This window comes from Tiliqua scincoides, chromosome 2 (assembly GCF_035046505.1).
Source record: "Tiliqua scincoides isolate rTilSci1 chromosome 2, rTilSci1.hap2, whole genome shotgun sequence".
Taxonomy (NCBI): domain Eukaryota; kingdom Metazoa; phylum Chordata; class Lepidosauria; order Squamata; family Scincidae; genus Tiliqua; species Tiliqua scincoides.
The window spans coordinates 127,186,921-127,204,142 of record NC_089822.1 but is presented as its reverse complement, the minus strand read 5'-3'; the positions used below and the strand labels follow the sequence as shown (position 1 = coordinate 127,204,142).

Genomic DNA, 17,222 nt, shown 5'->3' with positions numbered 1-17,222 from the left:
CTAGGTGCGGCAGGACCAGGATTGTGGGGTCACTATCCCCCAGAAAGTCCTCTGAAAGAAAAGGGGAAGCGGGTTAAATGAAGCCAGAGAGAATCAGTGAGGGGAAAAATTCCTGTGGGTCAAAGGCTGTAGGAAGTCATGCTTATCCAATGTCTCTTGGGTTAGAGATAACCCAAGAATTAGGTCCAGAGAACAGCTAGGCAGTAGGCCCCCCAAAACAGTGAAGGGCCTCCCTCCTTAAAAGCACCACCATCCTCACCCTATACAGAGAGGAGTCCTGAAGGTCAAACACAATGCAATTGAATTTCGGTTTGCACACCCAGCCTCAGTCAGGTTAAGAGAGCCTGCTGTGAGTGCCTGACCGCAAAAGGGCTTTCAAAACCAGGGGGCTGGAAAACAAGTCTAGTGAGTAAACGTTGAGAGAACTTGGTATGTCTAGCCTGGAAATTAAAATACTGAGGGGGACATGAACTCTTTAAATACCTGCAGGGCTGTCACATGGAAGAGGGCAAAGATTTGTTCTCTGCTGCCCCAGAGAGCAGCTTGACCTAATAGGCTTAGGCTGAAGGGGAGATTTAAGTTGGATGTCATGAACAAATCCTGAATGGTAAGAGCAGTTCAGCAATGCAACTTCTTACCAAGGGAACTGGTGGGTTTTCCTTTGCTGGAAGTTTTCAGGTAGAGGCTTGACAGGCACTTTTTGGAGTTGCTCTACAGGGAATTTTCCTGTGCCTGGCGGGGGCTGGGCTAGATCAGGGCCTCTGAGGGGAATTTTATCAGGGAGCACAAAATCTCTTTTGGGCCCCTTTGCAATGGGGGAGGGGTGAAGGAGCGGGGGAGGGTGGTGATGGGCAAACAGAATGGGGATAGGGAAGGGCAAAACAGGATGAAGGGAAGGTAGAGACAGCTGGAAAAGTCTTTGGAACCCAGGTCTACCCACCCATGTGGCATTGGCAGCTAGATACAGTCATACGGAAAACAAAACACACTCCTAAGCCCCTCTAAAATCTTTTAAATATAGAAAAACATTGCAGAAAATTAGCATTATCATATTTAGGCTCACACTAGAAAAGTGTCCTGTGCGTACCAATTCTTGCTTCTGCAGCAGCTATAACCCCACAGATGAGTCCCTGAGCTCCTATACCTCTCCTATCTGCTTCATGCTAAGCAGATCCACAAGCCAAAAAGCTACTGTAGCAGGCCAGTTTCCTCCCAGATTTGACACTGTGTCAAGGAGTGTCATGGATGCATTCCTCAGCCCAGCATATAGGCTTGCCAGTAGCTACAGCCACATGCTCGTGGTAGTGCCCCAAGCATCTCATGCGGGCAACAAGTCTGAGTAGATAGGAAAATGACAGATCCTTGGAAATTTCTGGGCCCCTTCCATTGGCTGCTGGGCCCCCTTTTTGACTCTGGGCCCAGGTACAAATTACCCCGTTCTGCTATGCCCTGATCTAGATGGCTTTGAAAGCCCTTCAATATTATTTTATGATTCTCACCTCCTGGTGAGTGGGCAGTGGATTCGAGCATACCACTCGTGGCTGTACAAGAAAATCTGGATTCCTTGAACCACAAGGAGGAGTGCCCAAAAGAGCACATTCCAGACAGGGCTTGTTCGCTTATCATGGATGATGAAGTTAAGGATCACTGGAGAGACAAATTAAAAATAAGAGGAGATTAGCTGGGTATGGTCCAGATGATGCTAAAACAAAAGAACTTCTTACTTGTCCATTTCCAAGAGCCTGCCTTCCAAAGCAGCAACCCAATCCACCTTTTTTCCTGGAGGAACAGCAGTTTCCATTTCATTTCATTCATGTAGGAATTTCTACTCTCACAGAGAACTAATTTATGGGTTCCTCCCCTGATGGGGGAGGAAAGAAAACACAAATCAGGCTAATGTATGTAAGTACATATGCAGTGCTCATATTACATGTTATTTTGTTTGTGGGGTGCACACTCACTCTGCCACAAGGTCTCTTCTTTCAGGGCTGAACCAAGAGCAGGGGTGCTCAATACGTCGATCGCGATCGACCGGTCGATCGCAAGGCAAAATGAGTCGATCGCAGGCTTCTCTCCCGTCCACGCATCCCTGGGAGTGAGCCCCGTTGACTCTACTGGGGCTGACTGGTGAGTAGACCTGGAGAGGAGCCGCTGGCAGGCTTCTCTCCCGTCCACGCATCCCTGGGAGTGAGCCCCGTTGACTCTACTGGGGTTGACTGGTGAGTAGACCTGGAGAGGAGACACTGGCATCCCTGGGAGTGAGCCCCGTTGACTCTACTGGGGCTGACTGGTGAGTAGACCTGGAGAGGAGCCGCTGGCATCCCTGGGAGTGAGCCCCGTTGACTCTACTGGGGCTGACTGGTGAGTAGACCTGGAGAGGAGCCACTGGCATCCCTGGGAGTGAGCCCCGTTGACTCTACTGGGGCTGACTGGTGAGTAGACCTGGAGAGGAGCCGCTGGCATCCCTGGGAGTGAGCCCCGTTGACTCTACTGGGTCTGACTCGTGAGTAGACCTGGAGAGGAGCCGCTAGCAGGCTCCTCTCCCGTCCACGCATCCCTGGGAGTGAGCCCCGTTGACTCTACTGGGGCTGACTTACCTTTCCCCTGTTTTTGCACTGGTATGTATGGAGATCTCCCCCCCTCCCCCACTTCCATCTGTTGGTTCTGTGTGCAAGGGGTTTTGCACTGGTCTTGCTGTGATGTCTATATAGAGATCTTTCCTCCCCCACACCTTTCCCCTGTTTTTGCACTGGTCTGTATAGAGATCTGCTCCCCCCCCACTTGTATTGGAATCGAGGAAGATCTGGTGAGGAGGTAGATGTGGTGTCAGCAGTGGCCCCTTTAAGGGTAAGGACTGGGCATCCCGCAGAGTGTGCTGCACAGCTGCAGCCACTTGAAGGCAATAGGGCCCTCAGGGATATAAGAGCACCTGAGGCAGGAAGGGCTCCACTTATTTATGTGAGTCAACCTTTTCCTACATGAAGATCTTTAAGTCCAAGTACAGTTCCACCATGACTGATGAATATTTGGAAGTGTGCTTGAGGCTGGCTGTCAGCAGCTACTGTCCGGACTATGCATCCTTGGCTGATTCACTTCAGTGCAAGTCATCAAAGTAAACTCAAGTAATTACAAAAAAAGTTTATAGTTAATTATGTTGTGTTGTGCAATATTGGCTCATGCGGTTATGCAAGGTACACCAACATACATTGTACACATAAGTGTTATATGTTATGATGGCGTGAACATTGTAAAAAAACTCTGGTAGATTTCTGGGCCTTGCTGGGTTTCAAAGTAGCACTCGAGCCAAAAAAGTGTGAGCACCCCTGGCCAAGAGCCATACTACAGATCAGAGCCAAGAAGGTCACAACAGAGCAAGCAGAGATTCCATTGCCCAGGCAAAGTCCCAATGGAAACGTACCCCTCATGCTAGTCAATGACTAGCCTGGGTGGGTGTGGGTGGTGGTGCTCCAGTGCTTGGGAACCCTGATTCATATGGAAAGGGGCATAGAAGTGGGGTATGTGAAAGAACAACACTGTGCCCATTTTCTTTGATCCTATAGATAGTGAATGAGCAGAAGAAAACTGTCTGAAAGTGGAAAGGGATATATAACCTGGCAAGAGTAAGATGTTTGTTGGCCAGCAAGCACTTGCTGATTACAGGCAAAGGATATTCTGTTACATGGCACAGAGGAAGGCATCTAAGACACGATTCAACCAGGGCAACCATAGACAGAGCCATAGATTCATGGATCTAACTCCAGCAATTCCTGACAGATCCTCAGCTGGTGAACATGTGAATCAGGCAAAGCGTTGGCTGTTTTCCTGACCATCTAGCACTGCCATTTTCAACCACTGTGCCGTGGCACACTGGTGTGCCATGAATGGTCCCCAGGTATGCCACGGGAATTTGGGAGAGGGTCAGTTATTAGTAGGGCCATTGAGGGATGTGACAGCACAGTGTGCCTTTACAATTGCCAAAAATCTGATGGTGTGCCTTGACCATTTTAGTGCCTTGCTGGTGTGCTGTGAGATGAAAAAGGTTGAAAATGGCTGATCTAGCATCTTATAAAAGTAAAGAGGTGATTGGTGTGGTTATGGCTGGTTGCATTTGGATTTTAAAAATTTTGTGTGTGTGTGCCTTTATGAAGCTGTGAAGAGCTTGTGTATTTTGAGAGTGGAGTAGAGATCAGCCAGGCACTTACAAAAACTGGAGACAATTTGGCAGCTGTAATGAATATAATTACATCCATCATCAACTGCTACCCTCCCACCACTGCTGCTGAAGAAGAGGAGAAAGACACCTTCTACTCAGAACTTGAGGCCACCATCAAGAAGGAGAAGTCCTATTACAAGCACATCTATGGAGACTTCAATGCCATCATAGGCAATGGCAACTGGAGACTGGGCCGACATGGAAATGGAATAAGGAATGACAACAGCTTCCATTTGTTAAACCTGATGTCCTCATGCAACTTGTTCCTCGGCAACCCCCTTTTTTGAAAAGCCAGAACATCAAAGATGGACCTGGGAAAGCCCTAATGGATCTACCCATTCAGAGCTAGACCACATCCTGACCAACCGTAGATGGAGTCTCCTGGATAATACCGTTCTGCCTTCCTTTGACTGTGGATCTGATCACCAGCCAAGATCCACCTTAATGTCTGATGCTTCAAACATGACACTCACCGTCAAGCTCCAATCCGCACCCTCAATACAACGAGACAGATTTGGAACTGGCCATCAACAACTATCCTATCAAGGACCCTACAAGAGACTACAAAGAGCAGGCCAAGGGATTCACCCACTGTGCAGAGAGAACCATGAAGAACCAGAAGAAGGATGACTGAATGCAAAAGCGAAGGAACTTCTGAAGCGTTGAGGAGAAACCAGAAGCGATCCAGCAGTCACACACTTGCAGAAGACCATCATCAACAAGACCTGCCGCGTTGCCATTAAAGAATCCATTGGTAAGTACCAGAAGAAGAAACTCCTCTCAACTGCTGCTCAGCAAGGTAGTCTGAAATGCTGTCGAAGAGACCTTACCGACCAACGATCTGTTACCACCTGCCTGAAGGACAGCACCGGAAGGCCAAGAACAGCAAGAGCAGACACAGAACGCAGAAACTTCTACACAGCTATACCGATCCACCTCTCCTGTACCAAGGTGTCCCTCTCCAACAGACGAGAAGCCACAGCCCATCCTCACCTGTGAGGTCGAGAAAGCCATTCAGTCGCTGAAGAAGGGAACAGCACCAGGACCCAACAGAATCTCTGTGGACCTTCTCAGAGCAGGAGGCAAAAGCATCTACAAACTGCTGGCCTTTCACTTTAACTCCTACTTTGAGACTGGGAATATCCCTGACCAAAGGAAAAACTCAAAGACAGTCCTGATCCACAAGAAGGGCGACAAAGAAGACATCGGCAACTACCGGCCAATCACTCTGCTATCAATCCCCTACAAAATCTTTACCAAGATCATCCTGGACCGATTGGAGTCAACACTGGACACATACCAGCCAGTGGAACAAGCCGGCTTCCAAAAGGGCTTCTGCTGCACAGATCATATCCACACCATTACCCAGCTGATCGAGTGATGCCGAAAGTACAAGATGCCGCTTATACTGACGTTTGTGGACTACAAAAAGGCCTTCCTCAGTAGAAGTCAATGCTGTCTCAACTCTCTCCTGCACACTGGAGTGGGCCTGTCGTACATTAGCATCTGAGAACAATGCAACACCGGGACATCAAAACCTATTCAATTGTTTGACCGCAAGCTGCGCATCCCCATTGAAAAAGGAGTTGACAGGGTGACACCATCTCCCCAAAGCTCCACCTCAGCCCTTCAGTATGCCATGAGCCAACTTGATTAGGACCATAAGGGTCTGCTGATCAAAGGAATGAAGCTCTCAAACCTGCGGTTCCTAGACGACATCGTACTTATCAGCAACAATACAATGGAGATGAACGAGATGCTAAATGAGCTGAATAAAGTAGGCAAAGCTATCAGCTTGAAGATGAATATGAAGAAAATTCAGATGATGACCAACCAATGGTGCAACAAGGGCAACATGCAACTCTATGATAAAGTTGGATAAAGTTGATAGCTACATCTACTTGGGATGTGAAGTGAACATGGCCAACGACCTAACAATTGAAATCGGGAGACAAAGGAAAGCTGTATGGGCTGCCATGGGATCAATCCGAGAAGTCACCAGCCAGATCCAGGATCTGCAGCTGAGAACCCACCTGTTTGACTCCATAGTACTTCCAGCTTTTTGCTATGCCACAGAAACATGGGCCGATACCAAGACCATAGTTACTGCCATGTGAACTGCCCACCGGGCACTAGAAAAATGCCTCCTCGGGACAAACCGGCAAAAGCAACGGCAACTTGGTCTCAGAAGTCAAAACCTCCAGCAAGAATCCAAGAACGGCGACCCGCTTGAGTACATGGCTTCTGCAAAGCACAGATGGGCAGGATGTGTCATCTGCCAAACAGATGACCGATGGAGCACCAGAATCATGCTCTGGATCCCATACCATGTCAAAAGAACCCCCAGCCGACTGGCTACTCACTGCTGAGATACCTTTTCCAGGCCATTTAAACCACAGGGACTGCCGCACTGGACAACAGTTGCACTAGACCAAAAAAACATGGAGCAAGTGTGGGCCACGTTGGAAAGATTGCCAATGAAGATGGACCATCAATGTAACAATGCAATTAATATCAACTCCACAGCACTGACCTCCAAAGATGGCAAAGAGCATGAAACAGGCTGGATAGAAGAAGCCTAAGCTCAAGTGAATTAGATTCAAGATGGTCACCTGGTAGGATCCCTGCTACTGTGCTCCTGCTTTATGCCCTGATATTTCTCTTTAGTTGGATCCTTTGACTCTTTTTCCTCCTCTGGATGCTTCCTGAGTCCTGGTAGAGCAAAGCAACACTACCAGTTGTTTCCAGTCTGCACCCTTGTCTTTGGATTACAGTGGATTTTAAAAAGCTGCTTCGATGGGGAAGAGGAGAAGGCATAAACACTCCCCTGGACAGGGCAACTCTCCTATCAAGTCAGCCAAGCAGCTACGCCTGGAGGATCTCCCAGCATGGTCAGACACAGTAGGTGAGCTCATGAATCTTGCTTCTTCCAACAGATATGAAGCTCTTCATGTTTCCAAATCAGAGGCAGAGAGGAATTACCAGTCTCCCTTCAGTCATACTGGCACGGCGTCAGCCTGCCCTCCCTCACCCACCCTTTCAGCTCCCTCTCCACAGGACAAGCAGTCATTATCTCAGCAGAACGGTCCCAGTAACTGCTTCTTGACCTTGTTGGGCGATTAGAATATTATCATTGGAAACACGCTTCTTTTTGTATGCAAACAGCTTAATACTATACTTGCCCAGCTGGACTCACTTCACAAGGCTGTTCAACCACCTTTACCTTCCCTCTCTGCTCAAGCTCTGGGTCTGAACTTTAACAAGCCACGGGAAGCTGAACTGCTTGGGCTGCGTGAGAATCTGGATTGTGGAGAAGCTGCTTACTGTCTGTTGAAAAATCAGATACTGCTGGAATTCCAGGACTCTCCCATTCATAAGGGGCGCTGGGCCAATAAACTGAGGGCAAAAGACTCTCTATGCAGATTATTACACCTTGATCCATCTCAGGCTGACTGTGTTGATCTGCAGGAAATCATAAAACTCCCTTGGATTCCCCAGTCTCCAAATTGGACCCGGCTTCTTTTGAAGTTTGGCACCTCTCGGATCCCAGGCCAGCTGCATGGGAAGAGTTTGTTTCTTCGGTCCTTTGGCATTTTCTTGCGGAGGGTGTTTGCTGACATGATTATTAAACCTCTGCTCCCAAAAATGCAGCCTCCCCCTCCTCTCCTTCCATCCAGCCTTGTGCAGGCTGGCTCTGTGCCCAGTCACTGGAGGAGAGATAATCGCACCCAGAGCATGGGAGTTGCCAATTGCTTTTCTCCTGATTCAAGCCCCTTGGTGCTGCCGAGTGTTAATGAGTTAAAGACTGCCACTGAATCTTTGGGAAATGCTTTGCTTCACTTGAAATCTTCATCTTCTAATAGTGAATGGCAAGTCCAGCCTTCTGGCGCTGGCACCGAACCTCAAGCACCAGATCAGGCACATTCTTCGTTGATATCTGAGATGGTGGGAGCTCAGTCACCCTCCGTCTGCATACCCCCCCTAACTGGAGCAGCTGAGCCTATGGATAGCTCTCCTTCTGAAGCCTTTAAGTCTGTGCTGATGAATGAATCGGCCAGTGAGGTGGACTATCTCAATGGAGTGGGTTTGCTGTGCCATTCAACTAACTCGGAGGAGGTCTTGCATCATGTTGTGGCTATCCAACAATTGCCTAGGGACTCAGCCCAGGTCTTGTCATCTTCCCCAAGTTCATCACAGCCTAATATGAATATCTAAAGCCCTGGATGGGGTACCATCAGGGGCAACGTCTGCTGTTCCCTGCGATGAGGAATTGGAATCAGCTCTTGAGTCCTATAAAGCTTTGCCAGAGATTCCTGGCTCCCACCTACCCTCCAGGTTCCTTGGGGACATAGAAGTGAATGGCCAAAATTCAGGTTCAGCTAACTCAATTACTACTGACCTCCCAATGCATTTACCTACTGATGACCATTCACTCATTCCAAGGGCGCTCCCAGCCCCCAAAGGCCCCTTGTCAATGGAACAAGGCCCTAGGGCAGATCCTCCTGCACTGGTGGCTAAAGATCTGATAATGGAATTACAGCTGGAGGGGGATGACATTGTGGAGGGTGCCATCAGCGCCTTTAAGGAACTCACAAGACCAGAACAATTAAATATCATCAGATCCCTGGACAGGGTTAAAGCAGAACTTCTCAATTATAATACGAAAACTTTGACCTATGAAATACATCCTCTGACCCTTCCAGTGCCAGCATCTGCTCTTCAATCTGCTTCAGAAGTAGCCACAGAGGCAATTCCCGTCCCTTATTCCAGGGATTTTACACCATCTCCTGTGACCAACTTAGCCCTGAGTAGCTGCATGTCTCATCATCCTTCTGGTGCTGAGTGTCCATCAGGAAGCAAAGATTGACTAATTAATGCTTCTCCAGCCCCTGCTACTTCTTCCCAACTAAGAATTCTTTCCTGGAACATTGCAGGGTGGAAGAATAAGAAAAATGACAGCAGTTTCTTAAACTATCTCAGAACGTTTGATATTATTCTGTTGCAGGAGACATGGGTTGTGGACCATCTGTACATCCCTGGCTACAAGGCTTTTGCAGTACCTGCAACTAAACCCACCTCTAATGGTCGTCCTTCGGTGGATTTAGCCAGCCTTGTACTGAAGCGGTTTAAGTCATGCCCTTTAGACATCCTTCCAGGTTGTTGTAAGATACAAGCACTGAGGGTGTCTTTTGCAGACATTGACTTAATCTGCATCAACACCTATATTCCTCCTTTGCTTAGTAGCTTACAAAGGACCCAGCTCTGGAATGATCTATTGACTTGTATGAATGAGCTTAAAAGGGCCCACCCCCATGCTGAAATTCTTTTGCTGGGTGATTTAAATTCGAGGGTAGGGAACTCAGCGGAAATCTTCCACAGAGCCTGGGATGTGGATGATGACAGCTCCCTCCCCCCCTTTTGTGCACTAAGCAGGTGGTCCAAAGATGCACACTATAATGCCAACGGTATGGCCCTTGCTAAGTTTTCCATTACCACTAACATGATTTGGCTTAATGGTCTAAAAGAATTCCCCAATGCTGATGAATTTACTTTTGTATCCTCTCGTGGCGCCAGCGTTGTGGATTACATTTTGGTATCCACTAAAATGAAGCACCATGTGAAGGATTTTACCATTGGGGATGTAACCTATAGTGACCATTTACCTTTAATCTTGGTCCTTGACCTCCATTCTGGGAGTGTTCCATCACAAGCTGAGGTAGAGCCAAATCTAGAGTGTAGGTATAAAATTGTGGCTAACAGTGCTCTTTCTTCAAACTTCCATCGTTTATGTACGGAACCAGCAAGCAGAGATTTTTTATCGGCCATTCGACAGGACTCTGATCCCTTTATTCAAATCAAATCCTTTGAAGGTTTTATTAGATACATTTTTAAGTCCCTGAGTACCAGGCCCATGTCAGTTAAGACATGCAGTGCTTTTGACAAAAAGGATTGGTTTGACAGTGAATGTAGGGATCTTAAGATGTGTATCAGGGCTTCTTATTTAGATTTTAGAAAGTACAACGACCCCAGTTGTTTAGTTAAACTCTCCATTCTCAAAAAACAACTCAGAGTTTTATTGACAGAGAAAAAGAAAAAGTTTGTTTTAACTCAATGGAACAAGCTGCATCAAGCGATTCAACACAAAAATAATAAACAATTTTGGGCAGTTGTAGCGGGTTCATGTAGATCAGAAACATACGACCCTGCTATTATCCCTTCGTCCACATGGGTTCAACACTTTACAGATCTTTTTTATGATAAGAGCAAATCCCCGGACACCAACCCAGACTTTACCTCTGTGGATCTGCCTATCTGGCCTCCTGTGACCCCTGATGAAATTAAAGAGCTAATTATGCAATTGAAGCCAGGGAAGGCCGCAGGGCCAGATGAAATACCACCCGAGCTTTTAAAAGGTGACCCGGAATGGTGGGCCCAGTTACTTGCCCACTTTTTTACAATGATCGACAGCTCTGGCCTATTACCCAATGCCTGGCTTACAGCAACAGTCGTGCCTATTCATAAAAAGGGTGACCCTACCATACCAGGAAACTTTCGGCCTGTTAGTTTGCTTTCTGTACTAGGTAAGATCTATGCTAAATATCTTTGCAATAAACTCACTCTCTGGGTTACTTCGCAAGGCATCTTAGGCCCTGAGCAATCTGGCTTCTGCCAGGGCAAATCAACTTTGGATAATTGCCTGATCCTGTCTCATTTGGCCTATAAGCAGGTCAGGATATGTAAGGCTCGTCTTTATGTAGCCTTCCTTGATTTGAAAGGTGCCTTTGATTCTGTGGATAGGGAGCTTCTTTGGGCCAAGTTGGAAGACATGGGGATTGATAAAAGATTACTGCTGCTGATTAGGTCCCTCCATCTAAATACCTCGTGCAGGGTTAGATGCTCCTGGAGGGGGAATCTAACTCCATCATCACTAACAAAGGGGTCAAACAGGGCTGTGTCTTGGCCCCCATGTTTTCAATCTATTTCTAAATGATCTTGCCCCTTCCCTGAAGGAAGTAGATGGCCATTGTCCAAAGCTTGGCGCAAGCCAAGTGCCGCTACTTCTGTACGCGGATGATGCAGTACTGATATCTCGTACTAGGATTGGCCTGAAATGTCTGCTCAGTCGTGCCACAGAGTATTTTTTGACCAACAAATTGCAGATCAATTATGCTAAATCTAAGATAATGATATTTGCTAACAGATGGAAAGCTTTTAAGTGGTCTTGTAATGGCAACAAAATGGAACAGGTTAAGCATTTCAAGTACCTGGGTATCAACTTCCATTACAGACTCACTTGGGCTTTTCATCGCAAGGCAGTGCAGAACGCATCCAAACTAGCTTCCTCAGCCATTTCCCGTTTCTTTTTCACCTGCGGAAATGGTTATGTTCTGGCTGCTCTGGAGGCGTTTAAGGGAAAGGTTCTTTCCCAGGTTCTTTATGGTTCTCCTGTCTGGTATAAGGTTATTAACCAACCACTAGAACGTGTCCAAGCCTCCTTTTTACAGAAGATTTTGGGCTTACCCAGGTGCGTTCCCTACTCGGTCCTGTGTCTCGAGGTGGGGTTAATTCGACTAAGGACTACTGTATGGTTAAGACTTCTGAAATTTTGGTTTAGGATTTTATTTAACCCCACCTCTTCTGATCTAATGCAACAATTATTATTGGATCCAGTCCTGCCTATTGAGATCACTGATCTTCTAACTAAAATTAAGTCAATAGGGCTGGACACTGAAGAGTTAGGTATGATTGGTTGTGATGCAGCTTACAGAATTGTCAAAGGAAGAATTCTGGATATTGAACAACAAGAGCTGTTTAGTGCTGCCAGAACCACATGTTCTCCACTCCATCTTCATATTCCAGTCAGTTTTGGGAAACCGGCCTCCTTCTTTTACCACCTGGTGTGCCCACAGGCCCGGAGAGCTTTCACACTGGCAAGGTGTAACGCTCTTCCATCAGCCTTGTTAACGGGCAGGTTCAGCGGTATCCCCTACTTAGAGAGGAAATGCAAGTGTGGTAGGGATTGCGTTGAGACTTTAATGCATACCTTTTTTTACTGCCCGCTACATGTTGTGTCACGCAAGAAATTTCTAGGTCCATTGCTAGCTAGGATGCAGGGCTGGGAGGATTCAACTATGCTTCAGTCTCTCCTTTCCACTCCTGATCCTGAGACTCTGGATAATGTTGCTTCCTTTTTATCTGGGGTAATAGCCAGGCAGAGTCCTGGGACTCTGGGCAGTGACTGATGTTTATGCTTATGTTGTGTTGTCTTTGTACATTCCTGTCTTGTTCTTTCTCTGTATTTTATGCCGATAAAGGTCTTACTGAACTGAACTGAACCTAAGCTCAAGCTGTAGGCATATTCATGGACAGCAGCCGAAGTGAAGAAGGCAGACAGCATAGCTGCAACCCGGGCCTTCCCTCAGAGGAGCTGGAAGGCAAACAGCACAGGTGAGTTACAGGCTTTGCACCAAAGTACCTGTCCTCTGTAGTGTTTAAAGAGTGCTTAAGAGTTTAATAATAATAATAATAATAATAATAATAATAAAACTTTATTTTTATCCCGCCCTTCTCCCTAATGGGACCCAGGGCGGCTAACAACATATTAAAAAACAATAGAATTTAAAAAACATTAATACAAACAGATAAAAACATTTAAAAACACACTACAGGGCCATAAAAACAGTAGTCAGATTAAAAGAGTAAAAGAGCAGATCACCGAGGAATCAAGCCTGTAAAACTAAAAGATGTATAAAAAGTTAAGAAGGCCAGAAATCAGAAGGCTTGTTTAAACAACAGTGTTTTCAGGCCTCGCCGAAAGCTCTCAAGAGAGGGAGCCATTCTCAAGTCAAGGGGAAGGGAGTTCCATAATGTTGGTGCCACTACCGAGAAGGCCCTATTTCTTGCAGCCACCCCCCGGACCTCCTTGGGTGGCGGCACTTGCAAAAAGGCCTTCTCTGATGACCTGAGATGGCGAGCCGGATTGTACGGGAGTAGGCGGTCTCTAAGATATCCTGGCCCAGAGCAGTATAGGGCTTTAAAGGTCAAAACCAGCACCTTGAATTGGGCCCGGAAACGAATGGGCAGCCAATGCAGCCCCCGGAGAAGCGGGCTGACAGAGTCAAACCGCCTGGCTCCGGTGACCACACGGGCTGCCGCATTCTGTACTAATTGTAGTTTCCGAACCGTCTTCAGGGGCAGCCCCACATAGAGCACGTTACAGTAATCTAACCTCGATGTCACCGTGGCATGGATCACCGTGGCCAGGTCTGCACGATCCAAGTACGGTCGCAGCTGGCGCACCAGCCGAAGCTGAGCAAAGGCCCCCCTAGCCACAGCCGCCACCTGGGAATCCAGGAGCAGCTGCGAATCCAGGAGGACCCCCAAGCTGCGAACCTGCTCCTTCAGAGGGAGTGCAACCCCATTCAGAGCAAGTCGATAATCCAGCACCTGCATTCTCTTTAAACACCTGTTTAGTGTTTAAAGAGAATTCAAAATGGGGTCTGCAGACTTTGGCCCAAGGTGACAGCTTGCATTCTGAACCTATAGATCCAAATGTTGGATCGGGCTGCACACTTGCCCCACCTCTCACTGGTTAGGTGGACTCTTTGCCTTTTAAAAAAATTTAGAGGAACACAATAGTTTGTTATTGTTGCTGAGAACATTTATATACTGCTTTTGAACAACAAAGTTCTGTAAGAACGGGGTTACGGAGAGGGGGGTTTAAACACCAATTAAGTTACCATAAGGTGGACTATGTCCTATCTCAGGAATGGTCAAACCTGAGACTGGGGGCCATTTGCAGCCCTTGGGGACCCCCAACCAGCCTGAAGGGAGCCCCCAGTCTCCAATGAGCCTCTGGCCCCTTGGAGACTGTTGGAGCCCGCATTGGCCCAAGATTGCCATTTGCAACCACCAGACATGAGTTGTGGGCTGAGTTAGAGCAAGGCCTTTCATACTCCCTGCTTTTCCCTGGGCATTATTTAACCCCGCTCCCCCAAATTGCCTCTAAATGACTTATGTCTCCATGTGTTTCTGGCTTGGTCTGTATGTTTTCACTGTGCAAGAGGTGTGTGGCAAACAGTTCACAGTTCTCATGTGGTTCTACATGCCTGTATTATAGTTTTCATGTGTATTATAAAATTCATTCATCCACATAAGTTCTCTAATCTATTCATTTATGTAAATTTATTTAAATTTATTTAAATTTGAAATGTAAATTAATTCTTCCCCCCCCCCCCGGCCCCTGACACAGTACCAGAGAAATGATGTGGCTCTCTTGCAAAAATGTTTGCCCACCCCTGCCCTATCTTAAAGTTAGGGTCTTTGCCACTTGGGCTGAGGTAGTAGTTTTCTAATGCACGACAATTACACAGTTATAAAGACACTCCACCACCAAGGTGCATGTTTCTTAAAATAGCTGTGGTACTTAGCTACATTTTGCAAACTGCCTCAACTACTTGCTCTTCCAAAAATATTAATAAATGTGAAGACAAATAGGACATGGCTTAGCTTTACAACTGAAGGCACTATGGTACACATCCTAGCAAGGTAAATTGGCCCTTAACAGCTGCTTTAAGAAAATAAGGGCCAGGCTTGAACAGCCTCAAGGAAAACTGCCAGCCTCTTGGCCAACACTAGCTTTCACAAGCTCCTTACAGTCCCTTTACCAGGGACTCAGCTTAGCTATTCAACAAGCTAACCTACAGAACTTCATGGCAGGGTTTTAGTTGGACCCAGTTCCCTCCAGTACTCACAATAAACAAGCTGAGTAGCTTAATGGATTTGATTGAAATACACATTAGTTACAGTTACATCTCTTAAGAAGTATGTAACTCCCTTCTTAAGAATCTACATTCTTAAGAAGAATGTAACTTGATAGGACCCCCCGCCCCCCCCCCCAAAAAAAAAACTTAACACAGACAAAACTAAAACAGTAAACCTATTACTTACAGGCATAAGATGGAAAGGCAGAACAGCATGTAGCTTTCACCTGTCCTCCAAAGTTTCAGAAGTTCCCCGTCCATGATGGAGGGACAAGGCATAGAGGACAGCTTCCAAGGATTTCCAAAAACACTGAACAAAGACCCACCTCCCAGGTTCCTCTTTATACCCTTTGAGCACTGAAGATCCAATCAAGATATCGGCGTCTCCTGACAGGATGATGCAATGCTTGGGGTTGCTACAGATCACTTTTTTAGCTCGTCAAAGTCAGGATTGATATGAAAGAAGGAGGGGCATTCTTGGAAATTTCAGATATTGAGGTTATGACCAGCAATTAATTTGTATCTGGTCATATTGACCAGGGTTGCAGGATCACTGGACACTCTTCTGCTGGCAGAGACATGACAAAAGAACTTCTTCAAACATCTCCATCTGCCCCAGTGTGAACAGCCAAAGTCTCTGCCGCCATTAAGGGAAAGGAGTAGGTGCAGAGCTTGTGTCTGGTGTCGTGTACAGGAAAACTGTCAAAATAGAAAAGAAGGCTCCTTATAATTATAAGGGGCTCCTTGAGAATGAGAGCTATACACACTGGGGCTGCATAGGAAGCCCTGTTGGGGGGGGGGAGATTAAGCACTTAGGGCCTCACGTTGACTGTCCATATCTGTGGTTTACCCAAGCCTTACCGACAGGAGGTCCTGATACACATAGTAGTAGAGCCAGTCATGCACAAACTCATTCCACGTCCGGTAGTATGTAATGAATCCTGTGGAATTCCACCAGTCCTAGAGCAAGAGACACAGTGATGAGCTTGGACAGGGGAGGAACCACACTTGCACAAAGCACCTGGCCCATCTTGCTGCATATTTGGGACCTTGTAACATGCAAGAGAGGCTCTTTACTGTGTGCTGTATGGCCAGTTTCTTCTGCCACCAGTCCTCTCAGCCCAGTACCAATAGCCAGTTCCATCAGAGCATAGTTTGTGCTAAGGGGAAATCCACTTTTGACACCAGGAAGGAATTCTGCAGTGGGCTTAAGACCTGTCAACCTCATCTTTTTTGGGGGGCTGAAATCATGAGCTGCATCCCCTGGTGCTGTGTTCATTCTCTGCAACTCAATGTACAGATGTTTCTTTGAAAAACATCTGCCAAGACCCCCACAGCTATCTTCCTTCCACCTTGCCCCAGACCAGCAGTCTTTCAAGCCAAGAGAGTTCAAATTCTGTCTTCTGCAAATTGTTCACTTGACATGGGTTTCACTGGCAGAACTTTTTGGGGCTGCAGTTCAGTCATTTCAATGGTGCAGCTTCTAGTTTCCATCTCTGACATCCCAGGTAAGTGAAAGACCCCTGCCTGAAACTCTGGACAACAGCTGCCACTCAGTTCAGACAATATGGAGCGAAATGGACCAAGGGCCTGACACGGCAGGAGGTGGCTGCATGTGTTCAGATAGGTCTGCAACAGGAATGCCTTCATTCAAGGGAAAAGACAGCCCTCTCTATACTTCTGCATAATTTATAGCTACAGATGCTGCCCCACCATTACTTAGTCACACACTCCACCTTTAATCTCAGAGCGTTCTGAACTCATGACGCTTGTGTGCTCAGCTGTGTTCTTTGCAACCAGAAAGGCTACAAATGTCTTTGAAACATTTGAAAGCTGACACAGGAAAACAATTGTCCTACAAGGTCCATCCACTGGCGTACAAAGGGGAAGGCGGTGTGTGTGTTGTGAATGCTACCCACATCAAACAGCAATGTGTGGGGGACTTAGTGCGGGGACAGACTGACAACAGCTTCTTGGGTCTCGGAAGCAGAGAGGGCAAGTGACTGAGGTTGCAATCCTACCCCAGGTTCGTGGGAGTTAGCCCTTTTGACTACTATGGGGCTTACTTCTGACTAGACATGCATAGGGTTGGGCTGCCAGGCTTCGCCTTTCCTGGCTCAGTGAGCCTTTTTTGCTGCTGCTGCTGCTGTACCCTCCCACTTGGGCTCTCTTCCCACTTTGAACAGTGGGAGGTGCAGCCACTCTGGCTGTGGTTGAAAACCCAGTGAAGAATGGGGGCAGCCAGG

The 17,222-nt window shown here is 47.1% G+C and overlaps 1 pseudogene; it reads right to left on the bottom strand.

Moving 5' to 3' along the window:
• LOC136638782 (sterol O-acyltransferase 2-like) overlaps positions 1 to 17,222 on the bottom strand; it is a 40,325-nt pseudogene continuing 23,103 nt past the window's right edge.